The sequence below is a fragment of the Narcine bancroftii genome, chromosome 12 (assembly GCF_036971445.1).
Source record: "Narcine bancroftii isolate sNarBan1 chromosome 12, sNarBan1.hap1, whole genome shotgun sequence".
NCBI lineage: Eukaryota > Metazoa > Chordata > Chondrichthyes > Torpediniformes > Narcinidae > Narcine > Narcine bancroftii.
The window spans coordinates 85,625,028-85,641,857 of NC_091480.1; the positions used below are offsets into that span (position 1 = coordinate 85,625,028).

A 16,830-nucleotide genomic window follows, 5' to 3' on the forward strand; every position below is an offset into this window, starting at 1 on the left:
GAACTGCTCACACTAACCATCTGAGACTCTCATATTCACAGAACAATACTTGGGCATTTATTATTTATTTGAATACTTCTGTGTATTGTGTGTGTGTGTGTGTGTGTGTGTGTGTGTGTGTGTGTGTGTGTGTGTGTGTGTGTGTGTGTGTGTGTGTGTGTGTGTGTGTGTGTGTGTGTGTGTGTGTGTGTGTGTGTGTGTGTTATGTCTGGTTCTGTGTCTTCATATTTGCAACGAGGAGTGGAGAACATGTACTTTAGCAATCAGATGATAATAAACTTGACTTGACTTGATCATTGCTGCACCTAGAACTTCTGGGCAGACCACTTCATCTCTCCCTTCCAGTCCCATACTGCTCAAGCGTATCCAATCCTGTGGCCTGTCCACAGCCTATTCCACTGTTTTTCTTTCTCCCAACCATTTGACTCGTCTGGATTCAAGATCCAGCTCCAATGTGCACAACAGTGAAAATATGCAATATTCCATTCAACTCTATAACGGGTACAAATCCAAAATAGTTGTTATCACGTCTGCTGTCCATCTGGCGCACCTATTTTGGTGTGTTACACCAAATGGTTTCAGTAACTGTGGGATAACTATTGCCCATAGTGCCCCGTCTAATTTGCCTGCTTGCTTTCAAATTATGATCCCCGAAGGTTGAATATAAAATAGTAAGTGATACCTTGATTGTGACTTCTGAGCCTTTGGGTTACACAATGTCACCATGAGGCATTTACTTAATTAGCTTTGATCCATTATTTTAACAATGAAATGTAACCAGTTGTAGCGGCGCTATGGTGGCACTACAACTCCCAGAAGGCATCGAACCGGCTATGTGACGTCAGTGTGTGATGATGTCAGCCTGTGTCGGGCGCATGATTCAAGCTTTTAAAAGGGTGCGCGTGTTATGAAGAGTGAATCCTTTTGATTCACTCTAAGAACGCTTTGCCTAGTTATTTAATCATGCGTGTACACTGTGATTCCAGTGGCCACAGAGTTAAAATTAACGGACTATAATGTGTGATTTAAAACTTTCGCCAATATTTTTAGCAATAGTTTCTTCTTTCATCTTTTCCAAAGGATCAGTGTAACTGATGTTCAACTATTGAGCATCCATTTCTGGACGTGGCATGAAGTCAGTGGGCTAATTATCACTTTGCTGCAATGCCCATTTCTGGATTAACATGGTGACAATGTAGAAAGAATATGAAAACACTTTGGGTATCATTTTCTTAACCTTTTTTTTAATGCTTGACAAAAAATATTGGCTCATTAAGTTACACCTCAATAGTGTGAGTGATTTAATCTGAATTGAAGATCTGGAGAGAAAAAAAAACAGGAACTAAAATCTCCAGCAAGGTAAAACACATTCCATTTTTCTGGGTTGCCAAAAAGACTGAGGGTAATTCTTCTAGCCGCTGCTATTGGTGACGAACGGGAGGTGAGTGAGAGTTTAAGAATCAGGCACAATCACCTTCCCACCAAACAGAGACGTCGGCTCATTGTTGAAGCAAATTCCACCCAGGTCCAAGGCAGGCCATGCTGACACCTAGATAGTCATGAAGGTCAGCTGTGCCTCACCCAAGTGAATGAAAGCATACACCAACAATTGCCACAATGAAAATAGCTCTTAAAGTATTTCCAAATCTGTAGTGGAAGGATTTTATAACTGGCTGAATCAGAAACATTTGAACATTATATCATACATTGGGCGTTGTCCTAATTGCTAGTTAAATCACTTCTCTGGAATTTAGTACACATTATGTAAAGTCCTCCATAAGTGGATGTATTCCAGTGAAATAATAATGTGTGAATATTCTTTTTATTTAAATTTAAATTTAATTTAATTACATTTAAATTAACTTTAGCATGGTAACAGACCATTCTGGCCCACAAGCCCATGCCGTCTAATTAATCTACACCCCTAGTACATTTTGGCCAACAAGTCCATGCCGCCTAATTAATCGACACCCCCAGTACATTTTAGCCCACAAGCCCATGACGTCCAATTAACCTATATATTAACCTGGTACATTTTTGAACGGTGGGAGGAAACTGGGGGTCCCCAGGGAAAACCCACACAGACATGGGAAGAATGTACAAACTCATTACAAACAGCGCGGGATTTGAATCCTGGTCCTGAACACTAGCGCTGTAACAGCAAATCACTAACCACTAAACTAACCACTACACTAACCATGCCACCCCTGTGAAATTCTCAGCAGGTCAGACAGCTTCTCTGAAGAGAAAACCAGAGTTATCTTTTCAGATTAGTGACCCTTCATCGAAAACTATCTCTTTTTACTTATTATTCACTAGGACATTTCAAATTCAACTTTTAAAGTCACTTTGGTAACTATTAGGAGGCAGATATTGTGTTTCTAAGCCAGTGTCACTGCAGGGTTTCCTTAGGTCATGTACTAATGAAAGCCAGTACACAATAGTTGTGCACTGTTCCTTCAGTAACACAGTCATTCATTGGCTCCTGAGCCGATGGAGTCCCACAAACTTTGGTTCAGTCTTCCCTGGCTGGGAAAGGTGGCTGAAGTCAGAAAGTCATCTTCCCCAAAACACCTCCGCGACAAGTTAATTAGAAATGCATGAAACCGCCAGGTTTCTTGCAAACCAGAAAAGATGTATACATCCCAGCACGACAAAGAACAGAGCAAGCTCATCTATGGAAAGTAAAGGGGGTGGTTAGTGCAGTGCTGGAATAGATTGGCTTGAACTTTAGAGTAAATCAAGTTAAACCAGAAAGCTCACTGATGCTCGGGTCAAGTGCAATACACGAATGTATTAAGCTGCCAATCAATGATGGATGGCAGGTAAATATAGAACTGATAGTTCAGTGGTTTTCAAACTTTTTATTTCCACTCATATACCACCCTAAGTAATCCTTATGCCATTGGTGCTCTGTGATTAGTGAGGGATTGCTTAAGGTGAGATGTGAGTGGGGAAAAAAAAGGTTGAGAACCACTGCTCTGGACCCAATTGTTATTGAAATATTTTGCTTGATAAAAATTGTCCTTGGCCCATTTCCTTTGGAGTTATGAAACCATGCACATAACGAGTCAATGAGATACGATTAAAACAGTGGTTTTCAAACTTTTTCTTTACACCTACATACCAGCTTAAGCAATCCCTTATTAATCACAGGGACCTATGGCATAGGGATTACTTAAAGTGGTATGTGAGTGGAAAGAAAAAGGTTGAGAACCACTGTGACAGTTGAATGTGGATCCGGTGGAGGATGAAGGGTGAGAGTGTCTGCCACGTGGTTATCAGGTTCGTTTCCAGGCCTCCCCATTTGGCCTCCATCCTTAATGCACGGGCTGTTACTCCTTTCACTTCTCTTGCCAAATTCTATGGACCACCCACGCACAGCAGACCCTCACTCTCTTGCTACCATTGCTCAGGACCTCCCCTACCTTTCATCCTCCACCAGATCCATGCGTTCATCCGCTGGTTCTACATTTACCTGACATCCGTCAAGGATTGGACGCTTGCCTCCCTAGAGAAAACGTTTGTGTATTGCAGTGTTGTTTGCCTGACTTGTTTGCTTTTTCTTGCCTCCCTTTCCCTTTGCCTGGCATCTGCCACACCTGCCTCTGTCTATCATATTCCACCTCTGCCTGGTTGGCCAATTCCACATGGGATACCTACCTCACTCCTTCCCTGCTATTCTCTTTACTTTGCTTATGGATTAACTTCTTTCAGTTCTGATGAGAAGTTTCATCTCAAAAGGTGGAATGTACTTTTCTCCTACTGAATTTACTTGACCTGTTGTGTTCCTCTTGCAGATTGTGTTTGGCTTCAGATTCTGGCATCTGCACTCTCTCATTTACATCTCTCCCTATTTTAATTTATTTTTTAAGTTAACCATTGATTCGGTATCTTCAATCTTACACTGTCTTCAATTGTCAAAACTAGTTCTCTTCAACTAATTCTGTTGGTGACTCAGTTATTTGCTTGTTTTCTCCTCGTGTATTAAAATACATTGGTATGAAATGTTTAGTTTATTGTCACAAAATTCCTAGTACAATAAAACCCCAGAATTCAAGCAACTAGCAGCCTCCAGCAACCAGCAAAAAAAGTTGCAGAAAATAAATAGGTAAAAAAAAATACATGTTTTATTAAAATACAGGTTTGTATTAAAAAATACAAATTGGCTCACTTCGCTGTTTGTTTGCCAATCCATGCAACGTGAAATCTCAAGCAACTGGAAAATTCCCTTATCTGGCCTCTACCAATCCCCATGGGTGCCAGATACCAGAGGTTTTGTACTTCTGTGAACAGAATAATAATCTATCTCTAACATCATACAACTTAAAGTTCAAAGTTCAAATTAACATCATGTACAACCCTGAGATACATTTTCTCGCAGGGCAGGCAATATTTCAACCTCTCAATAACTGTAAACTTTACTCAAGGAAAAGATATGAATACAAAAGAGTGAAATGTAAACAAAGAAATAAATGTAAACAAACTGTGTGCAATACAGAGAATGGAAAATAATTCAGTAATATATAACGTGCAGTCTTTAAATAAGTTTTTGATTGAGTCTGTTGTTTCGGAGTTTGATGGCGGAGGGATAGCAACTGTTGGCACAGGTCTTGTGGCACCTCTAACTCTTTCCTGATGGCAGCAGCGAGAGCAGAGCGTGTCCTGGGTGGTGCAGAACCTTGACGATTTGATGATGACATGGTCCCATGCAAATTTTCTTGTTGGAGGGGAAAGTTTTGCCTGTGGTGCACTGAGCTACATTCATTACCTTTTGCAGGGCTTTCCATCACAGGTACTCCTGGGGAAGTAGAGGCGCTGACGTGTTTTCTTCTCAATGACATTAGTATGTTGGGTCGAGGAAAGATTCTCTGGGATAGTGACTCACAGGAATTTAAATATGCTCACCCTCTCCACCTCTAATTTCCCCCAGTGATTACTGGGTCTTTCATCTTTGGTTTTCCCTTACCTGTGTAAAGAGCATAATTTGCAGAATGTAGGATTACAATAAAAAGAAACATCAATTATCACCAAACTAGTGAACCACTGTTATGAGCTCATTCAAGAAATGTACCAGGGTTCAAATCCCATGCTGTCTGTAAGGAGTTTGTACATTCTTCCTGTGTCTACCTGTGTTTTCTCCGGAAGCTCTGGTTTCCTCCCACCATTCAAAAATGTAACGGGGTGGGGTGTACGTTAATTGGGCAGCACAGATTCATGGGCCGAAATAGCCAGTTTTCGAGTTATATGTCTAAATAAATAAATACTGCCTGCGTACGAGAGAAAGCATATTAAATCAAACTCTAGTGCAAATTCACAGGACACACAGAAATGGTTTAGGAATCAAATTCCTAGTTTACAAGTCTCTATGTGGCTCTTTTGCGTCTGTACCCAAGGAACAAGAAAGCTTAATTTGATAACATTGGCAGTCCAACAGGAAAGTTGTGCATCAGTTTCAGCAAGTTTTCCCGAGACATTTGAAATCAATTTATTTTTACCGACCGAGCTGATGAAAATCTGGGTCAAGGTGATGTAGGATGTGATCTCATTATGCGAGGGGTGGGTGTGTTTGGCGCTTGAATAACATTCAAAAAATTAAAATAACAAGTTAATCCCCAGGACTGACATCTGTGAAAGCAAAAGATTAGCAAATCATTTCTATCGAGTAAAATACATAAAAGTAATGCTTCTGCAAACTCCACAGTTTGTTCTTCTAGTTGAGAGGTTGCTTTTCAAAAATTTACACAGGTTTTAACATGTAAAATTAGAGATATCAATAATTTTGCCATTTAGTCCAACATTAGCAATGCACAAATGTAACTGATTTAGCTGTTTTGAATGTTGCATTCGAGAGAGTTCAGCGCTAAGCATAGTAAGACTGTATAGTTCAATACACAATTGGAGGTGTCACTTTGCTGTGGAGAAATTAGAGAAAGATTTAATTTGCTTTCTCAGGTATTTCATTATATTTCACACAAATCAATAACATTTAATTTCGTGGATTGAAGAAACTTCTGTAATGTCAAGAAAAATAACTTGGTTTGAAACATGCAAGTCTGTAGACACAGTGATTGTAGAGAAAGCAATGCTGGAGAAACTCTGCAGGTCACATGGCATGCTTTATGTAGCAAAGATATCCAATGTTTCAGGCCTGAGCCCTTCATCCAGGCTACCTGAGCATAGGACTTGAACATGGACCTTTAAATAATCCCTGTGTGAGTGAATATTTACCTAACTCGCCCAATAATACTGGAAAGTAAAGGGCTTGACCTCCTTTTATTAGAAATCGTTTTCCGCTGTTAAAGAAAAATATGGGTGCATGAGTAGAAATTAAGTTTTCATTTAATCCTCAAACAAAAATGAAAATCTGAATTTCACTTCAGCTAAGCAATTTAAATTTGGAAGAAACTATAGTCCCGATCGCTCGCACTGTAACAGCATTGTGCCAACCACCACTCTAACCGAGCCATCCATACTCAACTGACATCCTACTCAACTCCATGTCTCTTCTTTTTCTCTTTGGCTTGGCTTCGCGGATGAATATTTGTGGATGGGTATGTCCACGTTTGCTGCAGGCTCGTTGGTGACTGACAAGTCCGATGCGGGACAGGCAGACACGGTTGCAGCGGTTGCAAGGGAAAATTGGTGGGTTGGGCTTGGGTGTTGGGTTTTTCCTCCTTTGTCTTTTGTCAGTGAGGTGGGCTCTGCGGTCTTCTTCAAAGGAAGTTGCTGCCCGCCGAACTGTGAGGCGCCAAGATGCACGGTTGGAGCCGAGATCAGCCCACTGACGGTGGTCAATGTGGCAGGCACCAAGAGATTTCTTTAAGCAGTCCTTGTACCTCTTCTTTGGTGCACCTCTGTCTCGATGGCCAGTGGAGAGCTCACCATAGAACACGATCTTGGGAAGGCGATGGTCCTCCATTCTGGAGACGTGTAACACTAGCTACTGGGAATAAAATTAAAAGTTAATTAAAAGAGCGCCAATAGATAACAAAACAGGCAGTAAGGTATACAAGTAGGCTTAGTGAATCAAGTTCAAGGTCATTGTCACATGTGCACTAAGAAAGTTTGTTTTGTGAGCAATCTAGCTGCACATGTCAAGCAAGTAAGGAAGAGGGTGGAAGTGAAGAGGAATAGAGAGAGATTAGTTGTTTCAGAGCAAGGCAACATAATTTTATAAGTGTGAGGTTCATTCAGCAATCTAATAAGGCGGAAAGGAAACTGTCTCTGAACCTGTTGATAGATGATCTCATGAATCTTCTTCCCAATGGAAAAAGGGGTGAAGAGTGGGGCCAGGATGTGATGGGTCTTTTAAAATGCTGATAACTTTTCCAAGACAGCAGGATGGAGTTGATGAAGGGAGGGAGGTTTATATGATCATCTGAGCCATGTTCTCAACATCTACAAACTCTCCCCCTGAACTCACTTCCCACCTTAAGCAATCCCTATGCCATGGGTGCTCGGTGATTAGTAAGGGATTCCTTAAGGTGGTGTGTGAGTGGGAAGGGAAGGTTGAGAATCAGTGCTCCAGACTCAATTGTTACTGTGATGGTACACCACCGGCCTACTGCAGGGGGAAACCTCTGTACCTGCAAGAGTGTAAGGGGACAGGACAACACCTGGCCAGCTGTCGAAGGGATCAAGCCCCACCCGGTCGGGTGTCAATCACCCTCCGGGGTATAAACCTGCGCCGGCCTCCCGAAACTCACTCAGAGTTGCTGCAGCTACAGCCAGCCTGGCTCTGTGGAAGTCTTTGTGGATTAAAGCCTGTCGTACAGTCTTTACCTTGTGTGTGTCTGATTCTGGCTAACAGCGCACCACAATTACTGAAATATTTTGCTTGAGAAAAATTGTCATTGGTCCATTTCGTTTGGGCACATAACGAGTCAATTAGGTACGATTAAAAAACAGTGGTTTTCAAACTTTTTCTTTCCACCCACATGCCACCTTAAGCAATCCCTTACTAATCAAGTAGCACCTATGGCATAGGGATTGCCTAAGATGGAATGTGAGTTATAGGGGGGAAGTTTGAAAACTACTGATCTACAGGATTTTGAACATAGCTCAGACATTCACAGAATATTACAATCCACATAAAAATCATTTATAATTACATTAGCAAATTAAAAGCACTGATTATGAAAATGTTCAACCATTAACAATGAATAAAAGTGATATTATAGTCACATATGCAGTACACGTGACTAATGCAAAGGTAAAGTTAAATATATATAACAAACCAAAAAAGTCTTAAGAGTTACAAAAGAAATATGAATGAACAGTAAGCAATGTTAGAAAAACCAATGAACTTTGTTAAAGTTACTCCAAAATTCACATACAGCACCTTCTTTGTTATCTATTTCTCCAGGGCAACTTGTGATTTGACAGGGCCTTACTTTATCTGTTTGCTTAGGCAATGCCAATGGAGTCTCCTGAAATGTATGAATATTTGTCAGTGTAAATGTCCTCGTGAAAAACAGTGAAGCATCTGCTTCATTCTAAAGTTTCTTAATCCTTTAAAATACATATTGACAGATGAGTTCTACATCCAGATTGTCTTGAGACATCAATGAACAAATAAATGTCAACACTCTACTGGAAGTATTTTCATTGTCGCAGCTGGTTTCAACATAACCTGCATCCCATATATCCTCTTCAAGTCTTAAAGGGCTTACGTCGTCTTCTCCAAGGTGCAAAAGCAGCTATTTAATTTTATGCAATTTGTGAATCTAGAACCTATTAGCCTGACTGTCGACCATGAGGTTTGGATGAAGAGTTCAACAATAGTTTTCCTATACTCAAGCTTCCTGAACAAATCATGACACAGTATCTCCCATTTTACACGATGTTAACGCTTGGGCGAACAGCGAGCAAATCTTTGGAATTCCAAATTTAAAATTTTTAAACATTTAGACATACAGCATGGTGACAAGTCCTTCGGGCCCATGAACATGTGCTACCCAAATACATTCAATGAACCTACAACCCCCACCTACGTATCTTTTTTGAAGAATGGGAGGAAACCGTAGTGCCCAGAGAAAACCCACGTAGACACAGGGAGGACATCCAAACTCCTTACAGACAGCACTGGATTCGAACCCGGTGGCTGTTACTGTAATAGTGTTGTGCTAACCGGTACGTTAACCATGCCACCCAACACTTCTTTGTTAAATAGCTGCTATGATCACTTTTCATTATTGTTGGTACTTGTGTTATAGGTTCAGTTTTGTTGTTCTGTGATACAAATCAATGGAATCATCGGATCGGACGAGGTAGAATAATTATGGGCTGAGTTAAAGAATGATAAAAGTTAAAAGGGCCCTAATGGTGGTTAAGTAGAAACATCCAAACAGCAAATGGGATGTGGACAAAATATGACTGGAAATAGAAAAGGCAGAAGGACAGCGTTACGATAATCATGGGGGATTTTAATATGCAAGTAGATTGGGAAAGTCACGTCAGTACAGGATCTCAGGAGAGAGAGTTTTTGGAATGCCTACGGGATGGTTTGTTGATGATCCCACCAGGGGGGTGGCTGTTCTGGATTGGGGTGCTGCGTAATGAACCAGAGGTGATAAGCAAACATAAGGCAAAGGAACCCTTAGAAGACAGTGATCACTAATGGGGAAAACACAGATCAACAATGGCTGACATTTCTGCAAAAAATGAGGACAGGTACAGACCAAAAAGAAAGAAATGTGTGAATGGAAAAATGAGACAACAGTGGCTGACAAGGGAAATTAAAGTAAAAGCAAAAGAGAGGGCATACAAGGAAGCAAGAATTAGTGGGAAGAATGAGGACTGGGAAACTTTTTAAAACTTAGAGAAGACAAGTAAGAAGAAGATGCTGAAGAAATTATAATGGGAGATGAGGAGATGGGAGAGGATCATTCTTCACTGTGGAAGATTAATAGCATTCTGGACTCTCAAGTGTCTCTGGGAAGAGAAGTGAATGCAGTCAAGATCAGAAGAGAGAAGGTAGTTCGGAAACTAAATAGTCAAAGGGCAGTTTAGTCTCCCGGACCAGATGGAAAGCACCCTTAGGTTCTGAAGGAGAGAGCTGTAGAGAATGTGGAGGCATTGGTAATGATCTTCCAGGAATCAATGGATTCTGGCATTGTTCCAGTGGACTGGAGCATCATGAATGTCACTCCGCTGTTTAAGAAGGCAGCGAGACAGCAGTAAGCAAATTGAAGACCTATTAGCTTGACATCGGTGGTTGGGAAGCTGTTGGAGTCGATTGTTAATGATGAGGTAATGGAATAGCTAAAGGCACAGGACAAGATAGGCCCAAATCAGCATGGTTTCCTGAAATGAAAATCATGCCTGACAAACCTAATCCAATTTTTTGAAGAGGTCATTAGTAGGAATGACAGGGGAAATGCAGTGGTTGTGTTGTATTTGCACTTTCAAAAGGCCTTTGACAAGGTGCCACACATGAGGCTGTTTAACAAGATGAGAGCCTGTGGAATATCAGGAAAGATACTAGCATGGGTAGAGCATTAGCTGATCGGCAGGAAACAGAGAGTGGGAATAAAGACATCCTATTCCAGTTGGCTACCATTTACCAGTGGTGTTCCGCAGAGGTCAGTGTTGGGGCCACTTCTTTGTATATAAATGATTTGGATTTTGAAATAGATGGCTTTGTGGCTGAATTGGCAGATGATACCAAAATAGGTGGGAGGGTGGGTGGTGCTGAGGATACCAAAAGGCTGCTGGGAAACTTGGATAGATTAGGAGAATGGGCAGATGAAATACAATGTTGGAAAGTGTAGGGTCGTGCATTTTGGTGGAAGAAATCAGCGGGCATTTAGATGGGGATAATATTCAAAATTCTGAGGTGCAAAGGGATTTGTGTGTCCTCATGCAGGATTCCCTAAAGTTTAACCTCCAGAATGAGGATAATGAGCTGGTGGTGAAGGCAAATGCAATGTGGCCATTTGTTTCAACAGGAATAGTATATAATAGCAGGGATATGATGTTGAGACTCTACAGGGCACTGAAGAGACCTCACCTGGAGTACTGAATACAGTTTTGGGTGCCTTATTTGAGAAAGCATGTTCTGGTATTGGAGAGGGTTCAGAGAAGATTTACTAGAATAATACCAGGAATGAAAGACTTATCTTATGAGGAACATTTTTCAGCTCTTGGTACTCATTGGAGTACAGAAGGATGATGGAAGACCTCATAGAGATATTTCAAATGCTGAAAGTCCTGGATGGAGTAGATGTGGCAAAATTGATCCCCATGGTAAGTGAGTCGAGGACAAGAGGGCACAACTTCAGGATAAAGGGGCATCGATTCAAAACAGAGATGTGAAAAAATTTCTTTAGCCAGAGGTTTGTGTATCTGTGAACTTATTGCCACAGGCAGCATGAATGCAAGGCCGTTGGGTGTATTTAAGGCAAAGATTGACATCAAGGGTTGCTGGGGAGTGGGGCTGAGTGGGTGGATGGGTCAGCTCATAGTTAGAACGATGGAGCAGAGTCGATGGGCCAATGGCCCTATTCTGCTCACATATCTTGTGATCTTGTGAATATATGATGCAGGGGTAGAATGTTGGCCTATAAATTCAAACACAGGTTGTTTTTTTCCAGTAATATATAACATAAAATGACTTTAATTTAAATGTCATGTGCCCTTCTTCAAGTTTGTTTCTGAACCAGAAAGGCATATAATGAAAATTATGATAATCAAGAACAAAGATGTTCAGACTTATACATGTTCCCATTCACATTCATGCTAATCTTGTGAGAAATGCACTCCTGCACCTTGTAAAAAAATTGCAGAGAGGTCCCAATGTCTGTCTGTAAAAATTAGAATCTTGCTAAAATATGGAGCTACTTTTGCTGTCTGCAGTTCAGATAGTTCCTGGGATCTTCAGTGTGGTTTATTAATGTGAACAATTATCTGCCTGTGTAGTTCGTGATTATTTGAAGAAGTTTGTCAATTTGATTAAGATTGGAATGCATCTTCAGTGAGTGGATTTTAGCAATTATGACTTTAGATGCAATTACATAGTTTTTACCAATTATTTCTGTGGTCACCTTGAATCCAGACATGAAACTGGGGATGCGATTACAGAGGTAAGTCTCCAGGAATGTTTTTTCTTGCCTTCATTAATTTTTTTTTTCAAATTGCTGGTCACAAATCTACCCCATGATGTGCTGTGGTTGCTTTCCCACAGGCTGGGTCCACACAGACCATCAAGTTTATGAATTTCACCGAGTTATGTTGAAGATTGATGAGGGAAAAACAGAAGCGATTGTCAACATTTTTTTTTAGACTTTTAGACACACAGCACAGTAACAGACCTCTTCGGGCCACAGGTCTGTGTGGCCCAATATACATCTAGTTAACATACACCCCTGGTGCATTTCAAACTGGAGCCTCCAGGGAAAACCCACGCAGATATGGGGAGGACGTACAAACTCCTTACAGACAGTGCAGGATTTAAACCCGGTCCTGATAACTGGCGCTGAAGAGGTGTTGTGTTAACCACTATGCTAACTAAACACCCTGTGTTTGGAAAAGTGACTGGAGGACTTTTGGTTGTTTATCGAGAAATGTGAATGGACTGAATAAGTTTATTGAAATACTGACCACATGGAAATTTTTATACTTTAGAAATTTTACTAAGAAGGTGGTAGTCAAGGAAAAAAAGTTGCTGATAATAAGTTTATAAATTAGCTGAAGAGTTGCTAGAAATAACATAAACATAACATAACAATTACAGCACGGAAACAGGCCATTAGGCCCTTCTAGTCTGCACCGAACCAAACACCCCTTTCTAGTCCCACCTCCCTGCACAATGCCCATAACCCTCCATCTTCTTCTCATCCATATACCTGTCCAACCTTTTCTTAAATAATACAGTTGACTCCGCCGCCACTATTTCTCCCGGAAGCTCATTCCACACGGCTACCACTCTCTGAGTAAAGAAGTTCCCCCTCATGTTACCTCTAAACCTCTGCCCCTTAATTCTTAACTCATATAAACATTATTGATTTGGAATTATTAAAGAACCATGTAATTTAATACACTGTAGAAGTCCATTTATTCCGCTTGTCCATGTCAGCTAAAAGTGAACTTTAGGGTCAGATTTCAGATTTGAGATTGATTTTCACAGTGTATATATGGCGTCACATATAACCCTGAGATTCTTTTTTCCTGCAGGCCAGACAGAATTATCACTTACTGGTCGTGCAAAATAAAATCTGTACACAATATGCACATGTAAACAAATAAACAAATGGCTGTGCAATACAGAGAAGAGAAAGAGAAAAAAAAACAATCAATAAAGTGCAAAAGTAAGAGTCCTTAAATGAGTCCCTGATTGAGTTTGTCGTTGAGGAGTCTGATGGTGGAGGGTTAGCAGCTGTTCCTGAACCTGGTGGTTCAAGTCTTGTGGCACCTAAACCTCTTTCCTGATGGCAGCAGAGAGAATAGAGCATGTGCTGGGTGGTTTGAATCCTTGATGATTGCTGCTGCTCTCTGACGGCAGCATTCCACATAGATGTTTTCGATGGTGGAAAGAGGCTTGCCTGTGATGTCCCGGGCTGTGTCCACTACTTTGTGCAAAGCTTTAAACTCTGGGGTATTGGTGTCCCTGTACCAGACTGGGATGCAGTCGGTCAGCACACTTTCCACCACACATCTGTAGACATTTTCTAGCATTTCCAATGTCATATTAAACCTCTGCAAACTCTGAGGAAGTAGAAAACCCAATTTTGTGGATTTTGACCCATAGACTATGGTTCTTGAAGAGATTTTTAGATGTGGTAAAGGTTTCTGTGTCCAACACTTCCTCGGAAAGTGAATTTCAAATCATGCTTTGAGTTGAAAGAAGTATATTTTTCTCTCAAGAAGTAAAACACAAAAATATGTAGACATTGCAGATGAAGTAAAAACATAATGCTGGAGAAACTCATCAGGTCAAACAGTGTCCTTTATCTAGCAAAGGTTAAAATGGCTAACCAACATTCTGGGCTTGAGCCCTTTATCAAGGTATGGAAAAATGTCAGCAGGTATCCGAACAAAAGAGTGGGGGGAAGGCATGGTCACAAAGACAGGAGGTAATAGGTGGAGAAGGGAGGGAAAAGGGCACAGCACCAAGCAAGGGGCTGAGGGATAGTTTGGTGAATAGAGAGAAGGGGGGAGGAGAGCTGGAAGGGGGAAAGGGGAGGGGAGAAGAGAACAGGTTATCATTTTTCTCTCAACTTCCTTCTGATCATTCAACTAATTAACATAAAATAATGCCCACAATTACCAATCTCTCTGTTTTACTCCTGAGGCCCTTGTAATTTTACATGCCTCAACTAAATCTCTTCTCAGATTCCCTTGTCTCAAAGAAAACAACCCCACAAGATGGTCTTACCTTACAGCGGCAACCCTACAACATCTTCTCTGCACTTTCTCCAGAGGTAACACATCCTTTCTGCCCACAGTATACAGGCTGCATTTTTAATTTTACATATTTCAAGCCTTTTGCATTCTTTATCTTAGCCAAGAAAGCCAAGGATCCCGTATGCATTAATTCCCATCTTACCTGGTTTATCATCAGGGATTTAAGGATACATTCAAAGGTTCTTTTGTTCCTCTACACTTACTTGCATTTGGCTACTCATTGTTTACTTCCTTGCCATGTTCACCCTCCACAATTGAAATCCTTGCACTTTGCCAGACTAACTTTCTCACTGCCTACCACACTGTCATTTTTGTAACCGCACACAAATTTTGAGTCCCTACATTCGACTCCAAGATCGATCAAGGCGTCAGCACGATACAGTTCCTCGAAATATGATTAGGGAGTGAGCAATTAGAAAATATAAACTGATCTACTAACATTGCGATACTAATCTAAGACACAAAAGGTCACCACAACACTAAATTCTCCTTTAATCTTTATTCCCCATGTGCTACCCGCAAATTAACTGCAGTGCCTCAAGCTGAACATTTGTTCGGTGTTGAGATGCTTGTAAGTGCTGTAAGGCTGCCTCCTTCAATAGAAGCCTCAGTCACAGGGAAATACAATTGTCAAGAAGATTGGTAGAGTCAGCACCCAAGAGGAATGACTTCAACTCCGAGCTGAATTTGAGAGGAGCTCAATACATCATTCGGAGCCAATCGGGGTAATTCTATGTTTGGCTCTCGAAGCCAAAGAAAATGTTGCTGGAGTGGAGATTGATTCCATTGCTCGGGAATGTGCACCACTGAAGGGATATCTTCTGGACTTGTTCCTATTCCATCACACGCACATGAAGTGCACATTTCAGAAATGCATTTCCATTTTAAAGATAGCTTTGATCATCAGCTCAAGTATCTCATCAAATGAAGCAAACTTAAGTGTGATTGAATAACCCCTAGATTCTATAAAAAGCAGTTTGACTGTAACCTTCACTGTGCTCATCTTAAATCTATTTTGAAACAAAAGGACACATCAGCCCGATTTACACCTGCAGGCCTGTGTGACATTTTTAAGCCTCGAAAGCTTTTAGCTAGAATCGCAGGAATTTCATTAACCCTCCTTTCTTTTCATGTTGATGAAATTATTAACTTTATTTTCCAAAGCCAATCAAGTTTGGAGGACGTTTTCTGCACAAGGTTTCCGTACTGTTCAACCTTGGATGCGAAATAGTTTCGGGGAAAAAAAGAGCCAACTTTCCAACGTTGGAAAATATTGACAGCCCCTAACACAGAGAGAGAGAGAAAAAAAACTCTATTAATTCATAGTTCCCATCCAGACATATGTTTTCAATATTAGATATCATGTAAAGAGATATTTCCAACGCAGTCATGAAGGCACCAATGACGCTAATGTAAAATATTAAGTAAATAGTATCATAGAGGAGGTCCCATTTTTTGTCAAGGTAATGCCATTTTTATCCACATCATCCCATTTTTATCAATAGATTTAATGGATAAAAGGAAGCTGAGGATAGTATCAGAATAAATGTGAAAGGCATTTAATTTGTATTTTTAAATATGTAAGTTGTATTTTTCTAACTGGTTATAACTACTGCTTGACACCTACAGTTCCATGATATTTGCCATTGTTAATTTATTAATTTTTAAAATATCAGCAGGTAAGAGTGTTAATTTTTTTTATCTGACTGATTACATTCAAGATTCAAGATACAAGATTAAGAAGATTCAAGATTCAATTTATTGTCATGTAATGAAACAGAGTCATATTACACGAAACTGCTTTTGCCGGCTATAAGGCAGAGAGATTCGCCATCGGCAGAAATTGCTTGGCGCCTTTTACAATAAGAGAGAGAGAAGCACAAGTGAGTCTGCGCAGTCACCGAGTGTCCGTAGATTCACCTCCATCACTTCTGCAGCATCCACTGCCACACAGAGTCCATACCATTGACAACCCAAGACCCAGATCCAAACCTCCAACATGATCAGGAACCCTTCAGTGCCTCGCATCCCGGTTCCGCATCCCCCTTCAGCCAGTTTTGAACCAGTATCCAGCAGTCTGCAGCCCGGTGCGAGTCCCCAACTGGAGTCTCCAGCAGCCCACAGCCTCCATGGGTTCCTCGTCACAAGTCGCCAGCAGCCCGCCGCACACATGAGTCTTTCAGCTGCAGAACCCCTCACTGGTCCGCCGCCATGGTCACCGTCCCGTGGGTCATCTCAGATGCTTCTTCTTCTCATTCACAGTTTGTCTAAAACAAGGTTACAAGCACAGGCAATCTGGAGTTGAGAACACATTGGAAAAACACATCAGATCTCCCAGCATCTAGAACTATAAAATGCAAGTTAACATTTTGTGTATTTGCATTTGTCAGGACTTGGAGCTGAACAAATCCTTAATGCAAACAA

General features: G+C 40.9%; 2 long non-coding RNA genes across 3 annotated transcripts in view; one reads left to right on the forward strand and one right to left on the reverse strand.

The window, feature by feature from the left end:
* Positions 1-16,830, forward strand: part of LOC138747795 (uncharacterized) — a 128,066-nt gene that overhangs the window by 76,158 nt on the left and 35,078 nt on the right. The gene's annotated exons all lie outside the window — the stretch shown is intronic.
* LOC138747262 (uncharacterized) lies at positions 4,523-14,776 on the reverse strand. Its single transcript, XR_011347396.1, has 3 exons — positions 14,610-14,776; positions 6,498-6,946; positions 4,523-4,969 (listed from the first exon to the last, which is right to left on the reverse strand). It is a non-coding gene; the product is annotated as an uncharacterized lncRNA (long non-coding RNA).